Here is an 18,294-nt window from a genome sequence, read left to right on the forward strand (position 1 = left end):
ATATGACTTTGGCGTTGCTTTCTGGTAATTAGAAGGCCGCTAAATGTCTGCTGCACATCACACGTGTATTATGGCTAGCAGTGAAGGGGTTAATTAGGTAGTTTGTGGGGGAGCTTGCAGGGTTAATTTTAGCTTTAGTGTAGAGATCAGCCTCCCACCTGACACATCAGACCCCCTGATCCCTCCCAAACAGCTCCCTTCCCACCCCCACCCCACAAATGTCCCCGCCATCTTAAGTACTTGGCAGAAAGTCCTGCCAGTACTAAAATTTTTTTTTTTTTAAATAATTTTTTTAGCATATTTACATATGCTGTGGTGTAAGCATCCCCCCTTAGCCCCCAACCTCCCTGATCCCCCCCAAAACAGCTCTCTAACCCTCCCCATCTGCCTTATTGGGGGGGCCATCTTGGTTACTGGCAGCTGTCTGCCAGTACCCAGTTTGCAAAAAAAAAAGTAGTTTTTTTTTTTTTTTTTTTTTTTTTCTGTAGTGTAGCTTCCCCCCCACAGACCAACCCCCATCACCTGCATGATCTTTTTTGTTTTAATTTTTATTACTTTTTTTTTTTTAATTTTACACCAACTTTTTCTGTAGTGTAGCAGTTCCACCCTCTCCCTCCCCGTGCATGCGCCCCGCCCCCACCCGCCCGTGCACGCGCGCGCATCTGTGCGTGCCCCTGGACATCCCCGGCCCATGATCCCGCCCCCCCCTCCACATCACCGATCATCATGGATGACCGCCACCCCGCCCTCCCACACATGCTCCACCCACCAACGATACCGGCCATCGATGTCCGGGTGCAGAGAGGGCCACAGAGTGGCTCTCTTCTGCATCGGGAATGGCCAAGGGGTGTTATTACAGGATGCCTCAATATCGAGGCATCACTGCAATAACCGGAAAGCGGCTGGAAGCGAGCAGGATCGCTTCCAGCCGATTTAAACCCCTAATGTCCTACAGGGGACGTTGCTGGTCTTTTAAGACCAGGTTGTGTGCGACGTACCCTGTACGACACGCGTCGTTAAGGGGTTAACTCGGCCACTTATAAGTCAGAGCCACTTTGAATTTCAGAGCCAAGGCCTCAGAGCCAGCTCTCAGCTGTATATAGTAGTAAAATTAGGGTTGGAATGATTTGATTCAAGGCAGCTGTGTTACAAGTAGACAATAATATAACAACAATAATATCATGTCATATTTTGTATATAATGGAATAGTCTAAATAAATATTTCTTTCACATTTTGTATTAAATATTTTGTAGCGGCCAATACAATTATCAAAATGTGTAATGTAAACATTTTACAAAAAAAAAAATCTGTTCTGTCAGATTTTTATTTTGCTATTGAACCCATAATGGTCATTATCATGCAGAAATATGGAATTACTTGCTTATGTTAAAAAAAAATTAAATAAGAAAAGCCCCATTAGATTTTGGCAATGGCTGCCTTCATGTGCAGCTCCTATATCGAAAACTCCAAGACATCTAAAACTCCAAGACTACGTCTCTTCCAGTGAATCCAACATCTGATTGGTTGTGCATCCTATCCATGTAATATTCAGAAAATAGAGACTACTACACCTTTAAGAAAAGGGGAAGTTCAAAGTATCCAGACAGGTACTTAATCACCAGCAAGCACCTGATTCATTGCTTGATGAATGCAAGTTTGTTTCAAGCCAGTCATCTATTTCCTGAAGTATTGAAGACTCCCAGTTTGAGTTATATTCTGATCCATTGCTACAGTGAGAAAACAACTGCCAGTCTGGGAATGCTCTGTTTCTTGTTAACAGTTCACAGCCTTTGGAACTATTTTTGCATGCTGCACAAGGATATATTTTACATTTCTTCAATAACTCCTAAAAGACAATCCTGAGATCCCTCCTCCAGCTTTCATTCAGAATTCAGCTGCACAAGAATCTTAACCCTTTTTTACAGTAGCACAGACCTAAGAGAAATTCAACTAAAACTGCAAGTATCGTTCAAGCCTCTACTTAAAACCTTTTGCTGGTATATAGGATTATTTTACTTTTTGCTTTAATGTGCAAGTCATTAGTGCATTAAGGGTTATTTACTTTTTTCCTTAGTGTACAAGTCATTATTGCATTAAGGATATTATTTTCTTTTCTTAAAGTGAATTTATTATTTGTGCTGCATAGTAGTTTTCCATAGTTCTCAGTGTGCTGAACTGTATTTGCTACATAGTAGCTACACAAAACCATTATATATTAAAAAAAAGGTTGTTGCCATACAACTATCAGATCACTAGGAATCTGTATAAGTGTTGCAGTTTTCATCAAGCCCAAAAAGTCTCATAGATGGATCTAAATGAGTTAATTAAACACATATCCACTTTAACACAGAAAGTGGGAAAACTTAACTCAAGGTTTAAGGGAAGTGCAGGAAGAGAATTTAACCTTAAAAACACAAACGGCTAGATTCCGAGTTTTGCGGTATGAGTGAAAAAGCAGCGTTAAGGCTCTTTTTCATTACCACTGGTATTACGAGTCTTGCAGGTTTAGGGGCACCGCACACTTTTTTGGCTGTAACGCAACGTAACTACTGCAGCTTTCAAAAAGTCCTTTTTCAATGGGACTTCCTTTGTGCCGGTATTACGAGTCTGCCTGGGAGGCCAAAAAGTGAGCGGTACACCCTAAAACTTTAAGATCCATAAACTGAAATGTAAACTGAAAGTCAGTAGTTATGAGTGTTACGCTACAAAGCTGTAACATAAAACTCATAACTAAAGTACTACAAAGTACACTAACACCCATAAACTACCTATTAACCCCTAAACCGAGGCCCTCCCGCATCACAAACACTAAAATAAAATTATTAACCCCTAATCTGCCGCTCCGGACATCGCCGCCACTAGAATAAACATATCAACCCCTAAACCGCCATACTCTCGTATCGCAAACACTATTATTAACCCCTAATTTGCTGTCCCTAACATCGCCACCACCTACCTACATTTATTAACCCCTAATCTCTGCCGCCGCCAATGTTTGACGCCACTATACTAAATTTATTAACCCCTAAACCTAACCCTAAGTCTAACCCTAACACCCACTAACTTTAATGTAATTAAAATAAATCTAAATACAAATTAATATTAATAACTAAATAATTCCTATTTAAACTAAATACTTACCTGTAAAATAAACCCTAAGCTAGCTACAATATAACTAATAGTTTTATATTTATTTCACAGGCATGTATGTATTTATTTAAACTAGGTAGAATAGTTAGTAAATAGTTTACTAACTACCTAGCTAAAATAAATACAAATTTACCTGTAAAAATAAAATCTAACCTGTCTTACACTAACACCTAACCTTACACTACAATTAAATCAATTACATTAATTAAATACAATTCTAAATTAAAAAAAAACAAACACTAAATTAAACAAAATAAAAAAAGAAATTATCAGATATTTAAACTAATTACACCTAACTAATAGCCCTATCAAAATAAAAAAGCCCCCCCAAAATAAAAAACCCTATCCTAAACTACCATTGCCCCAAAGAAATCAGCTCTTTTACCTGTAAAAATAATACAAACAACCCCCCAACAGTAAAACGCACCAAACTTGCCTGTGAAATAAAAATAAAACCTAAGCTAGCTACAATGTAACTATTAGTTATATTGTAGCAAGCTTAGGGTTTATTTTACAGGTAAGTATTTCGTTTTAAATAGGTATTATTTAGTTAATGATAGTAATTTTTATTTAGATTTATTTAATTACATTAAAGTTAGTGGGGGTTAGGGTTTAGACTTAGGGTTAGGTTTAGGGGTTAATAAGTATAGGTAGGTTGCGGCGACATTGGGGGCGGGAGATTATGGGTTAATAACATTATGTAGGTGTCTGGCGATGTTGGGGGGGGCAGCAGGATTAGGGGTTAATAAGTATAATGTAGGTGGCGGTGACATTGGGGCGGCAGATTAGGGGTTAATAAGTATAATGTAGGTGTCGGCGATGTCGGGGGCAGCAGGTTAGGGGTTAATAAGTGTAAGATTAGGGGTGTTTAGACTCGGGGTTTATGTTAGGGTGTTAGGTGTAACATAAATTTTTCTTTCCCCATAGGAATCAATGGGGCTGCGTTACGGAGCTTTACGCTGCTTTATTGCAGGTGTTAGGCTTTTTTCAGCCGGCTCTCCCCATTGATGTCTATGGGGGAAATCGTGGCACGAGCACGTAAAACCAGGTTACCGCAGCTCTCCGCAGCGCTGGTATTGGAGAGCGGTATGGAGCTCAATTTTGCTCTACCGCTCACTTCTTGCCTTCTAACGCCGGGTTTTTGCAAACCTGTAATACCAGCGCTGTAGGTAAGTGAGCAGTGACAATAACTTGCAAGTTAGTACCGAGAAGCTCTTACCACAAAACTCGTAATCTAGCCGAAAGGAAGGATCAGCCTTTCTTTAATTCTGCTGATTTCCCAGAACCAAACATTAACCCACCTACTCCTTTCTCAGGATTTTTGTAGTGAATATAGAGAGTTTAAGAATGCCCTGCAAGCTCTTGTTCACACTAAAACACTAAACTAAAAAATAAAGATGACATTCTAACTCACTGGATGCTTTTTTTCTCTGCCATGTCAGCCTTATATGAGGATACCAATAGGCAGATTACTGCCGAGATCAATCTGAGAGCTTTAAAACAAGGCAGGCCATCCTGTTGAGGGACTATGTGATAGAATTCAAAATGAGGTCATCTGACTCACAATGGAATCAAAATAAGTCTCAAAAATCAATTTTGCCTAGGCTTCTGTGAACAGTTCAAAGATGAGTTGATCTTCCAAATACTTTAGATTCACTCATCAAATTATCCATTACCATGGATCACCATCTGAGAGAAAGACGTGCTGAAAAGTATGTACCTGAATTCTACGCAAGAAGGCAATCTAATATGTTAGTTGAAAAGACTACTACCCCATGTGAACCTATGGAAATAGGAACTGTAAAATGGCCTCTTTACAAAGAGTAGAAAATCAAGAAGATAATTAGCAAATTTGTGCCTATATTGTGCCAGCAAGGAACATGCTGTTGCTACCTGTCCCAGCCTAACCTGTTCAGATGCCAGGGTAAAATGTTCTCTCTTCCAGTCTGTAACAGAAGTAAAACAGCATCTTACTGTTCTCTTTTGGTATCCGTTGCAAAGGGATCAAGTCCATGTCAAGGCAGAAGCTATGATTGATCCCCGGGAGCTTTTGGTTTTGTTCATTGATGCTAATGTTAAAACAAGATAAAATACCTTGTGTGAAAAAAGTTACTCCTATCCCTGTGAAAGTAATTAATGGTTCATACTTCCTTAAAGGGCCAATCACGCATCCACACTATTCCCATTAGGTAACAACTAATTCTGGACATTCATAATATATATCATTTGATGTTATTCATCCTATAATTCTGTGTTTCCTTGGCTAATTGGTCTGAAAACATTACATTTCAGTCCCCTTTTTGTTCATCAACATGTTTTTCCACATGTACCAATTTTTACACATTGTTAACTCCATTCCTACTGCTTATCAAGATTTTGCTGAGGTATTTGATCCTAAAGAAGCTGAAGATTTACCTCCCCATAGGTCATACCACTGTCCTATAGATATTAAACCGGGTTCAAAAATCAGTTTCGGAAGAATATATCCTCTATCACAACATGAACTTCAGCATCTTAGATAGTATCTGGATGATAATCTCAGAAAATGATTCATCCATACATCCAACATCCATCAGCTGGAGCTGGAAATCTCAGACCCATAATTGATTACAGAAAATTGAATAACATAACCATAAAAAATCATTATCCTCTACCACTGATGGTTCCTGAGCTCCTGAATGCTTACATGAGGCAAAAAAATTCACCAAACTATATCTCAAAAGGGCTTCTAACCTCATACAGTATCAAGGAGGGGGGATGAGTGGAAAACAGCATTCAGGACTCACTATGGCTTATTCGAATATAAAGTGATGCCATTCTGTTTATGCAATGCCCTGGCCACTTTCAATTCTTCATAAAATACATCTTCAAAGATCTACTTGATGTCTGCATTGTCTTCAACCTAGATGACATACTAATACACTCCAAAATTCTACAAGATCACAAAAGCATGTTAGATAAGTACTAGCTAGACTTCAAGATCATCGTCTATATGCCAAACTGGAAAAATGCCAATTCCATGTAGATACCCGTCCACTTCTTGGGCTATGTAATCGCACCACTTGGGTGTACAATGGATGCAGGAAAAGTTTCAGCAATTACCACTTGGCCTGCACCCACAACATGCAAGGCATTACATTTCCAGGGGATTTGCTAACTTTTACCGCAAATTTAATAAAAAAATTCTCTAGTATTGTTAGAACCCTTGACTAGATTATCAGGAACCAATACCAAGTTTAAATGGGATGCAGATGCACATCATGCATTTGATCATCTTAAATCTCAATTCATCTCCGGACCCATCCTTTCAACTACCAAATCCAGAACTACCAGTATATTCTAGAAGTCAATGCATCCAGTTATGGCATTGGGGCAGTATCTCTCTCAAAGATCAAATTTATTTATCAGCACTACACCCAATAGCCTACTACTCAAGAACTCTGAATCCTGCAGAACTAAATTATACCATCGGAGATAAGGAGCTACTAGCAATTAAGTCTGCTCTGGAATGTTGGCGTCATCTTCTTGAAGGCACTAAATTACCTTTCATTATTTTCACAGATCATAAAAATTTGCAATATCTTAAAAGCAACAAAACTCTGTCATCTAGACAAGTGTGATGGAGTCTTCTATTTGACAGATTCAATTTTCTTATAACATACAGTGCTGGAGCAAAAAATTTAAAGGCTGACTCTCTCTCACGGCAATATGAAATTCCCTTAGGTTCAGAAATTCCTACAGCTATAATACCACCTGAGAAAATAATTGGGGTTCTAATGTCATTCGAAGAAGAGATCCTAATAGCTCAGCAAACTCATCGAGAGTTATCCCAGCTTAACTACAGACACACAATGACACAGGATTTGTACTACCACACAGTGATCTTCTATACATTCCTTCTTGATTACACAACCAAATTCTCAAACATTGCTATGATTCTCCATTTTCAGGAGATCCTGGAATCACCAAAACTTTGGAACTTGTGAGAAGAAATTATTGGTGGCCAAAGATGAATGAAAGTATTTATGAATATGTATCTACTTGCACAGTTTGTGCCAGGAATAAGATTGAACTTTTAAAAGCCTTTTGGGTTTCTTACACCACTACCTATTCCAAATCGTCTGTGGAATGTCATCTCTATGGACTGAATAGTTGAACTCTTTTAGTTAAACCAATACAACACCATTCTTGTTATTGTGGATCATCTTACAAAAATGGCACACTTTATACCCTTATGCCAATTACCTGGCGCTATCAAATCAGCTTAAGTTTTCATTTCTCACATAGTAAAACTTCATGGTTTACCATCTAAAATTATAACTGACCGTGGTACGCAGTTCACATCAAAATTTTGGAAGGAGCTATGCAAAATGTTAAAAATAGACTCCCGTTTAACAAACGCATATCATCCCCAATCAAACAGATTAACAGAAAGGGCAAACCAAATCTTAGAACAATATCTTCTTTGCTACACCACCCATCTTCAGGATAACTGGTTCCATGTCTACCCATGGCGGAATTTGCTTACAATAATTTTGTTAATTGCTCATCAAAGACCACTCAATTTTTTGCAAATTATGGATACCACCCAAATTCACTTCCTCTGGTTTCCTCTACAAGCAACTCTCTGCCAGTGACTCAACTGTTAGAGACCATGGCCCCTAGTTATCAAGCCGTCAACCTCAAATATGCTGGAATTCCACAGCGTATTTGTGGCGAGGCTGATTCGCCTTAGTTATCAAGCCCTACAGACTAGCAAAAGTAGAATCTGGTGATGTAAGCATCGATCTGCCGGACTCAGTCCAACACAGATCGATTCTTACGTCACTCCAGATGTTCCGAACGCAAGTTCGGCACAATCTGACTACTTTTGGGAGTTATCAAAATCCCAGCAGGTACACTCGGCACTTTTAAGGCCCAGTGTACCTGGTTTTTAATCCGCCGCCCTGGAGGTGGCGGATCCCATAGGAATCAATGGGAGTCTGACCATAGCAAAAGTTCATGTTCGCTGCTGCCTGACATCCCATTCATTCCTATGGGAAGTGTGTACACCTAACACCCTAACATGTACCCCGAGTCTAAGCACCCCTAATCTGCCCCCCCTACACCGCCGCCACCTATATTAAACATTTTAACCCCTAAACCGCTGCTCCCGGACCCCGCCGCAACTCTAAGAAATCTGTTAACCCCTAAAACGCTGCTCCCGGCCCCCGCCGCCACCTACATAATACCTATTTACCCCTATCCTGCCCCCCTATACCGCCACCACCCCTAATAAATGTATTAACCCCTATCCTGCTGCAACTAAATAGTTTAACCCCTAAACCGCCGCTCCCGGACCCCGCCGCCACCTATATTATACTTATTAACCCCTAATCTGCCCCCCCTACACCGTCGCCACCTATAATATTTTTATTAACCCCTATCCTGCCCCCCCTATACCACCGCAACCTATAATAAAATTATTAACCCCTAAAGCTAAGTCTAACCCTAACAACCCCCTAAATTAAATCTAATTTAAATCTAACAAAATAAATTAACTCTTATTAACTAAATTATTCCTATTTAAAGCTAAAAACTTACCTATAAAATAAACCCTAAACTAGCTACAATATAACTAATAGTTACATTGTAGCTATTTTAGGATTTATTTTTATTTTACAGGCAACTTTCAATTTATTTTTACTAGGTAGAATAGCTATTAAATAGTTATTAACTATTTAATAGATACCTAGCTAAAATAAAGAGAAATTTACCTGTAAAATAAAAACTAACCTAAGTTACAATTACACCTAACACTACACTATCATTAAATAAATGAATCCTATTTAAAACTAAATACTTACCTGTAAAATAAACCCTAAGATAGCTACAATGTAATTAATAATTACATTGTAGCTATTTTCGGGTTTATATTTATTTTACAGGTAACTTTGTATTTATTTTAACTAGGTACAATAGCTATTAAATAGTTAATAACTATTTAATAACTACCTAGCTAAAAGAAATACAAAATTACAAGTAAAATAAATCCTAACCTAAGTTACAATTAAACCTAACACTACACTATCATTAAATAAATTAAATACAAATACCTACAAATAAATACACTAACTAAAGTACAAAAAAATAAAAAAAGAACTAAGTTACAAAAAATAAAAAAATAATTTACAAACATTATAAAAATATTACAACAATTTTAAGCTAATTACACCTACTCTAAGCCCCCTAATAAAATAACAAAGCCCCCAAAATAAAAAAATTCCCTACCCTATTCTACATTTAAAAGATACCAGCTATATTACCTTACCAGCCCTTAAAAGGGCCTTTTGCGGGGCATGCCCCAAAGAAAACAGCTCTTTTGCCTGTAAAATAAAAATACAACCCCCCCAACATTAAAACCCACCACCCACACACCCCTACTCTAACCCACCCAAACCCCCCTTAAAAAACCTAACACTACCCACCTGAAGATCTTCCTACCTTGAGTCGTCTTCACTCAGCCGAGCCGAATTCTTCATCCAATCAGGGCGATGTCTTCATCCAAGTGGGGGCAGAAGAGGTCCATCATCCGGCTGAATTCTTCATCCAAGTGGGGGCTGAAGAGGTCCATCATCCGACTGAAGTCTTCATCCAAGCGGGGGCTGAAGAGGTCTTCCATCCGGCTGAAGTCTTCTATCAAGCGGCATCTTCAATCTTCTTTCTTCTGGCTCCATCTTCATCTCGTCGACACGGAACATCCTTCCTCCACGACGAACTCCCGACGAATGAAGTTTCCTTTAAGGGACATCATCCAAGATGGCGTCCCTCGAATTCCAATTGGCTTATAGGATTCTATCAGCCAATCGGAATTAAGGTAGGAATAATCTGATTGGCTGATGGTATCAGCCAATCAGATTCAAGTTCAATCCGATTGGCTGATCCAATCAGCCAATCAGATTGAGCTTGCATTCTATTGGCTGATCGGAACAGCTAATAGAATGCAAGCTCAATCTGATTGGCTGATTGGATGTTCCGCGTCGGCGGGATGAAGATGGAGCCGGAAGAAAGAAGATTGAAGATGCCGCTTGATAGAAGACTTCAGCCGAATGGAAGACCTCTTCAGCCCCCGCTTGGATGAAGACTTCAGCTGGATGATGGACCTCTTCAGCCCCCGCTTGGATGAAGACTTCAGCTGGATGATGGACCTCTTCAGCCCCCGATTGGATGAATACTTCAGCCGGATGATGGACCTCTTCAGCCTCCGCTTGGATGAAGACATCGCCCGGATTGGATGAAGAATTCGGCTCGGCTGAGTGAAGACGACTCAAGGTAGGAAGATCTTCAGGGTGGTATTGTTAGGTTTTTTTTAAGGGGGATTTGGGTGGGTTAGAGTAAAGGTGTGTGGGTGGTGGGTTTTAATGTTGGGGTGGGTTGTATTTTTATTTTACAGGCAAAAGAGCTGTTTTCTCTGGGGCATGCCCTGCAAAAGGCCCTTTAAAGGGCTGGTAAGGTAATAGAGCTGGTATCTTTTAAATGTAGAATAGGGTAGGGAATTTTTTTATTTTGGGGGACTTTTTTATTTTATTAGGGGGCTTAGAGTAGGTGTAATTAGCTAAAAATTGTTGTAATATTTTTATAATGTTTGTAAAAAAAATTTTTTTTTTGTAACTTAGTTCTTTTTTATTTTTTGTACTTTAGTTAGTGTATTTATTTGTATTTATTTGTATTTAATTTATTTAATTTATTTAATTTATTTAATGATAGTGTAGTGTTAGGTTTAATTGTAACTTAGGTTAGGATTTATTTTACTTGTAATTTTGTATTTCTTTTAGCTAGGTAGTTATTAAATAGTTAATAACTATTTAATAGCTATTGTACCTAGTTAAAATAAATACCAACTTGCCTGTAAAATAAAAATAAATCCTAAAATAGCTACAATGTAACTATTAGTTATATTGTAGCTAGTTTAGGGTTTATTTTATAGGTAAGTATTTAGTTTTAAATAGGAATAATTTAGTTAATGATAGTTATTTTATTTAGATTTATTTAATTAATATTTAAGTTAGGGGAGTGTTAGGGTTAGTGTTAGACTTAGGTTTAGGGGTTAATAATTTTATTACAGTGGTGGCGGTGTAGGGGGGGCAGGATAGGTGTTAATAAATGTATTATAGGTGGCGACGGTGTATGGGGGGGCAGATTAGGGGTTAATAAGTTTAATATAGGTTGCAGTGGGGTCCGGGAGTGGCGGTTTATTGGTTAAACTATTTATTTAGTTGCGGCGAGGTCCAGGATCCGCAAGATAGGGGTTAATAACTTAATTATAGGTGGTGGCGGCATAGGGGGGGGCAGGATAGGGGTTAATAGGTATAATATAGGTGGTGGCGGTGTCTGGTAGCGGCGGTTTAGGCGGGGGCAGGATAGGGGTTAATAAATGTATTATAGGTGGCGACGGTTTAGGGGGACAGATTAGGGTTTAATAAGTTTAATATAGGTTGCGGCGGGTCTGGGAGCGGCGGTTTAGGGGTTAAACTATTTATTTAGTTGCGGCGAGGTCCGGGATCCGCAGGATAAGGGTTAATAACTTTATTATAGGTGGCGGCAGTATAGGGGGGCAGGATAGGGGTTAATATGTAGGTGGCGGCGGTGTCCGGGAGCATCGGTTTAGGGGTTAATACATTTATAAGAGTTGCGGCGGGGTCTAGGAGCGGCGGTTTAGGGGTTAATAACTTTATTTAGTTGTGGGGGGCTCCGGGGGCGCCGGTATAGGGGGTAGAACAGTGTAGTTAGTGTGGGTGCTTAGTGACAGGCTAGCAATAAAGCTGTCAAGAAGCCGAAGAGCAGCGAGATCGGATTAGTGATAACTCTCACAGTCCACTGCTCATCGCCCCGTACTTGGTGCGCGGCTTTTTGACAGATTTATTGATAACTTAGGCGAAATTTTGCAGGTCCGTGTCGGCGAAGGTAGACATGCTTAGGCGGGCGTATTGAACCGGCGAAGGCAGGTAAAGTAGACGGCTTGATAACTAGGCCCCCATCACTCAAGGTATCAATACACTCCATAGCAATCAAAAAGAAGCACAAACAAAACAGAAACATTACTATGACCTACGTTGCAGACCTTCCCCCAAATATCAAGGAGATTTAGTTTGGTTATCAACAAAAAATCTAAATTTAAATGTACCATCTAAAAAACTAGCAAATCAATTTACAGGTCCATTCCCTATAAAAAGAATTATACATTCAAATGCTATTGTTCTTGACACCTATAGAGTACATTCAACCTTTCATGCCTCCTTGCTTAAACCATACAAAAAAGATATCTGTCCAGCAGGTCAACTCATTCCAGCACCTCCACTTCTAGTTAACAACCAAGTGGAGTATGAAGTAGAAAGGATTCTCGATTCCAGAATAAAAAATCAAAGTCTTAATTACCTCGTACGTTGGCGAGGTTATGGTCCAGAAGAGGATTCCTGGGTCCATCATTCTAAAGTCCATGCTCCTAGGCTTACATCACAATTCCATTGTTTACATCCTGATAAACCTAAACCTGAATCTTCATAGAAGATTCCTTGAGGAGGGGATACTGTAATATTCAGAAAATAGAGACGACTACACCTTTAAGAAAAGGGGAAGTTCAAAGTATCCAGACAGGTACTTAATCACCAGCAAGCACATGATTCATTGCTTGATGAATGCAAGTTTGTGGCAAGCCAGCCATCTATTTCCTGAAGTATTGAAGACTCCCAGTTTGAGTTATATTCTGATCCATTGCATCAGTGAGAAAACTGCCAGTCTGGGAAGGTTTATTTGCTTTTTTCCATAGTGTACAAGTCATTATTGCGTTAAGGATATTATTTTCTTTTCTTAAAGTGAATTTATTATTTGTGCTGCATAGTAGCTTTCCATAGCTCTCAGTGTGTTGAACTGTATTTGCTACACAAAACCATTATATATTCAAAAAAGTTGTTGCCATACAACTATCAGATTACTAGGAATCTGTATAAGTGTTGCAGTCCCTCACACGCAGACACGAACCAATCAGATGGGACTGTAATCGCCTATCTTCACTATCTATTTTGCCTCTGCCGGGAGTGTTCAAGGGGGGTTAAGCCCCCCTTGAAAATCTCATTCCCCATGGTTTATTTGGGGTGGATGCCAGAGGATCGGTGGTGCGCCCCCCCAGACCGAGGAATAAACAGATAGTGAAAAAGGAAGAGTCACCGGAAGTGACGTCATCTTGGAGTTTTCGATTTCTTTGAGTTTTCGACAGAACACAGATTCTTGCCTTATGTGTTTCTGCCAGTGTTTTCCATTAGCCCACTCTCATTTTGTCATTGAACCTATAATGGTCATTATCATGCAGAAATCTGGAATTTGCTTAATAATGTGTCCTGTTTACAATGTGTTACTTTTTTATTTTTGTGTTTTAATTTACATTGAGTTGGTTAATTTAAATTTAATTAATCTATTTTAATGTCCCTTTAAATATTTTATTTATGGGTTAATTGCTGAATTGTTGTAAATGTGTATTATGTTTTTGTTTGAATACAATCAAGATTGTTGGTAAATAAAATGTGTAATTATTTTTAAACAGTAGCGTAATATTTATTATCTTAAATATTTTTAATGTATTTAACTAGACTTTGATATATCGTCCCCTATTTAACAAAGGTCTGTCGGACCTGATCCGACAGTGCGGATCAGGTCTGACAGACCTCGCTGAATGCGGAGAGCAATACGCTCTCCGTATTCAGCATTGCACCAGCAACTCTTGTGAGCTGCTGGTGCAATGCCACCCCCTGCAGATTCGCATCCAATTGGAAACCAGCAGGGGGGGTGTCAATCAACCCGATCATACTTTATCGGGTTGAATTGCGGCGATGTCCGTCCGCCTGCTCAGAGCAGGCGGACAGGTTATGGAGCAGCGGTCTTTAGACCGCTGCTTCATAACTGGTGTTTCTGTCGAGTCTGCAGGCTCGCCACAAACACGGGCCCTCAAGTTCCATCTGGAGCTTGATAAATGGGCCCCTATGAAGGAAAGAGTAGTTAGTTCTTAAAACTATTTTATCCTGATGAGGAAATGGCTATGAGATTGTTTTTCTAAAATTGTTTTGCAATGCCAAATTTACATTTGCTCTGTGTTTTTAAATCTAGCAATGTTTACAGAGCACTTTGGCGTGCATACAGAGTGATCATGTTGCGCTGTGTGTTTTTAACTCTTGTAGTGTTTACAGACCATGTTTTGGCTTGATTGTGAGTGGGGTGTGTTTATTTGGGGGGGTTAGGATAGGCATAACTCTTATTTTTTGTAATTTGTTTTTGTTATTTTTGCAATGTTTTTTTTTTTTTACTGTAATGTTAGTTTTTTTTTGTAATGTTAGGGTTTTTTCAACCAGTAATGGTAGGTTTTTTTGTTTGTTTTTTAAAGGTAAGGTTCGATTTTTATTTTTCAGGTAAGTTTTTTTTTTTTTTTTTTTTTTTTTATAAAGGTAGTTAGTTTTTTTTGTAAAGTTAGGGTTACTCTATTTTGGGTTAACTGTTAGGTTAGGGGGTTTAGCTGTTAGTGGGTTACTTTGCGCTGGGGAGCCGGTGGTTAAGGGGTTAATAGTGTAGTCGGGACTTTTCGATGTGGGGGCTGATGGCTTAGGGGTAAATAGTGTCAAAAGTTACTTTGCGATGAGGGGGGGTTGTGGGCTTAGGGGTTTATAGTATAGAAAGTTACTTTGCGATGTGGGGGATGGAGGTTTAGGAGTTCATAGTGTAGTTTTTACTTTCAACTTGTAATGCCAACTCACATTACCGCTCAGTGCTATCCATAGAACATATGGGGAGCTTAAACTACCACAAGTTTTCACAAATTGGCAGTAATTTAACAGCGCACCACTTGTAATATGGATTTGAGCGTAAAGAACAAAGCAATCTCCCGTTCACACTTCTCGCGCTAGCCATATCGCTTCACTTGTAATCTATCCCTTTATATTGTGTGGTATGTCCCAAACATTGATGAAAATTTATATTACATTTAATTTTTATTATATTAACATTGAGATTTTCCAATATGGCTTGTTTCCTGAGTTTCATGGTGGTCTTCTTAAGAAGATTTTTTGTCTATACAATTAGCAAATGTCTTTTTAAAACTTTTATATATGGATATGTTAATTTAAATTTTATTATGAACTTGCAATTTAAATATTCAAAAATAAAATGTATGCTTACCTGATTAATTTCTTTTAAGGTGGTGATAGTACACAAGCAATTACTCCTGGGATTCCACTCCTGGCTGCTAGGAGGAGGCAAAGATTCCCAAAACTTCAGGAGCACTTAAAGGGACAGTCTACACCAGAATTTTTATTGTTTAAAAGATAGATAATCCCTTTGTTACCAATTCCCTAGTTTTGCATAACCAGCACAGTTATATTAATATATGTTTTACCTCTGTAATTACCTTGTACCTAAGCCTCTGCAAACTGCCCACTTATCTCAGTGCTTTTGGCAGGCAAGCAGTATATCCAATCAGCGCAAACTCCTAAATAACTCCACGGGCGTGAACACAATGTTATCTATATGACAAACATGAACTAGTACTGTCTAACTGTGAAAAACTTTCAAAATGCTCTGAGCTAAGAGGCGGTTTTTAACGGTTTAGTAATCAGTTTGAGTCTACCTAGGTTTAGCTTTTGAAACATACCCCAAAGGGAACAAAGCAAATTTAATGATAAAAGTCAATTGGATAGTTGTTTAAAATGTCATGCCCTATCTGAATCATTAAAGTTTAATTTTGACTAGACTGTCCCTTTAATGCCTTTGTATAGCATATAAGGTGTTAATACAGAATAACCTATTATCCGTGAACATGTTATTGTCATTACTGTTTTGCCATACTTCTCTCCCTTGCAGCAAAAGAGAGCACTGAACTAGAGAACAGTGTGACAATTGCTCCCTCCTTTAGTTGAGCTGCCAACGGTCCTGTGTGAATCTGTGAGCCTTTCCCCTGCTTAGGCAAATTGTTACTGACAGCCACAGTTTGAGCAGTTGCAGACTGAATTTGTATATATTAACCCCCAAGATACCAGAAAAACCTGTGAAGCACTTGCATCTGTTGCTTGTGATGGCTGGCAAATACAAGCGGTATGTATGTGTATATCAGATTATAGCATTAAAATGCTCTTTTATACAACATTGCTTTATTACTGTTCTGTTGATACACAATGGCTTGTGTCAACTACTAGGGGGCGCTCAAGAGATAAACCAGAGGTGACTGTGTTATCCAACTAGTATAACTACATTAGGATATTGCAAATTTCACATTCAATAGCATATAACAGTATAATACTCATAAAACAGCTAGATGTATTCCTATAAATCACACTATGGGAAGGAAAATACAAATAAGTAATTAATGAAATATACAAATAAGTAATTAATGAGTACTACAATATATCTCAGCTGTACAGAATTTAAGTCCTTCAGTAGATTTCCAATTGAGACAGTCCTTTAATAAGGTATCCGGTCTCTGATCCAGACCAAAGGTGTGCCACACTTCAAAGATCTTGTCAGATGGAGTCAGCTCCTTGTTAAGATATATGGTCAAACTGCAGGATAATCTGTGAGGATAATCACAAGACAAGGGCGCCTCCTAGTGTGATAACATCATGGCACTATTTCATATCTAAATCTAGAAATACACTCACAAGAATAGCAGCACCCAATTGTGCTGAGTGAAGCAGTGTCCCAGCTCACTGTCCCAGCGTGAGAACCGTACTCCCAGGTTTTCTTAAAGGGAAAAAAGCTCAGACTCTCAAATATATAAATATAATAACAAATATATAAAATACACATACAAAACAGGAGACTAATGTAGACCCTGTATATTTAAAACAGATAGCAATGCGTTTCTCAGAACGCTGTCTGTTTCATCAGGCTTCTGTAAACTAAATGAGAGTACTGGCTAATATACACACAAATAACCAATCCCTGATCGGCTCAAACCAACACACCTCTAACACAGGTGTGTGGGTTCCCAATCATTCTTATTATAATTGTTTAGTAAACCAAGGGACCAGTCACAACAGTTCATATTATCCCAAGTTATCATCACATTATAAAATGACACACAATAGCTTTAATGTAAATATCATGTCAACCTTTATGTTGCCTATGTGTGCTCCGTTATTGCACTACATACCCTATTCAGTTAACTTTGGGGGACTTATAAGCTAATTTTATAAGTTGATAACAAATTTACTAATATCTGGTTATGATAAAACTTGAAAACCTGAAAAGTAAAGGTCTAGAAGGATCCCCCATTCTTACAGATCAAATGAATGAAAGAGACCCCAACCTATGTCATATATAGTGACATTAATAATATGGTGGAAGGCTTATATGAGGATTATATCCACTCTGATTTTTGTCCTCCCTCTTCATTTATGCCTCCTATGGAAGAGGAGTGGTATATAGATCTGTTTCAGAATTTAATTCTAGAAGATATAGCCAAAATCCCTAAGCACATTTTGGGTAACTAATTTATGGCCAAATGAAAGACAGGCCTTGGTAAATGTATCTAAAAATGAATCCATAGTTATACGTCAGGCGGATAAGAGGGGGAATTGTTCTACAAAACTACCATGACTATATAAAAGAAGCAGATAGAATCTTGATGGATACTGACTATTTTAGGCCGTTAGATCATGACCCCACTTCCATATTTACTAAGAAATTAATTTTATTATATTTTATTATTAATTATGGTTTTGGAGAAGGGATTTTATCATTGAAGGAACGCCAATATCTAACCCCCAAAAATCCTGATACCCCTTTCTTTTACCACCTTTAAAAAAACAAATAAAGATCTCAATCAACCTCCTGGTAGGCCTATAATAGCAGGTATCAATAGTATAAATGACCACCTGTCTGCTTATGTAGATCATTTCCTACAAAAATATGTGAGGCAATTACCATCATTTATTAGAAACACTACAAACCTATTACAGAGATTATATTAAGAGAAAATATCATTATATATGGATGACATGTGATGTTATTACAGATTACTTGTATGATGATATGTATATGCCGGTTATACAAAAAGAATACTTACTTGAATTGATCGACTTTATCCTCAAACATAATTATTTCAAATATTTGGACAACTATTATCT

General features: G+C 38.3%; 1 protein-coding gene across 1 annotated transcript in view; it reads left to right on the top strand.

Annotated features, from left to right (window-relative positions):
- The first annotated feature begins 1,683 nt into the window (after positions 1-1,683).
- The window catches only part of ASIP (agouti signaling protein), a 552,587-nt gene continuing 535,976 nt past the window's right edge, over positions 1,684-18,294 (top strand). Inside the window, exon 1 of the mRNA XM_053712938.1 lies at positions 1,684-1,998. The gene's annotated coding sequence lies outside the window, so the exon portion shown is untranslated. The remainder of the gene's footprint in view (positions 1,999-18,294) is intronic.

Source organism: Bombina bombina, chromosome 1 (assembly GCF_027579735.1).
Source record: "Bombina bombina isolate aBomBom1 chromosome 1, aBomBom1.pri, whole genome shotgun sequence".
Classification (NCBI taxonomy): domain Eukaryota; kingdom Metazoa; phylum Chordata; class Amphibia; order Anura; family Bombinatoridae; genus Bombina; species Bombina bombina.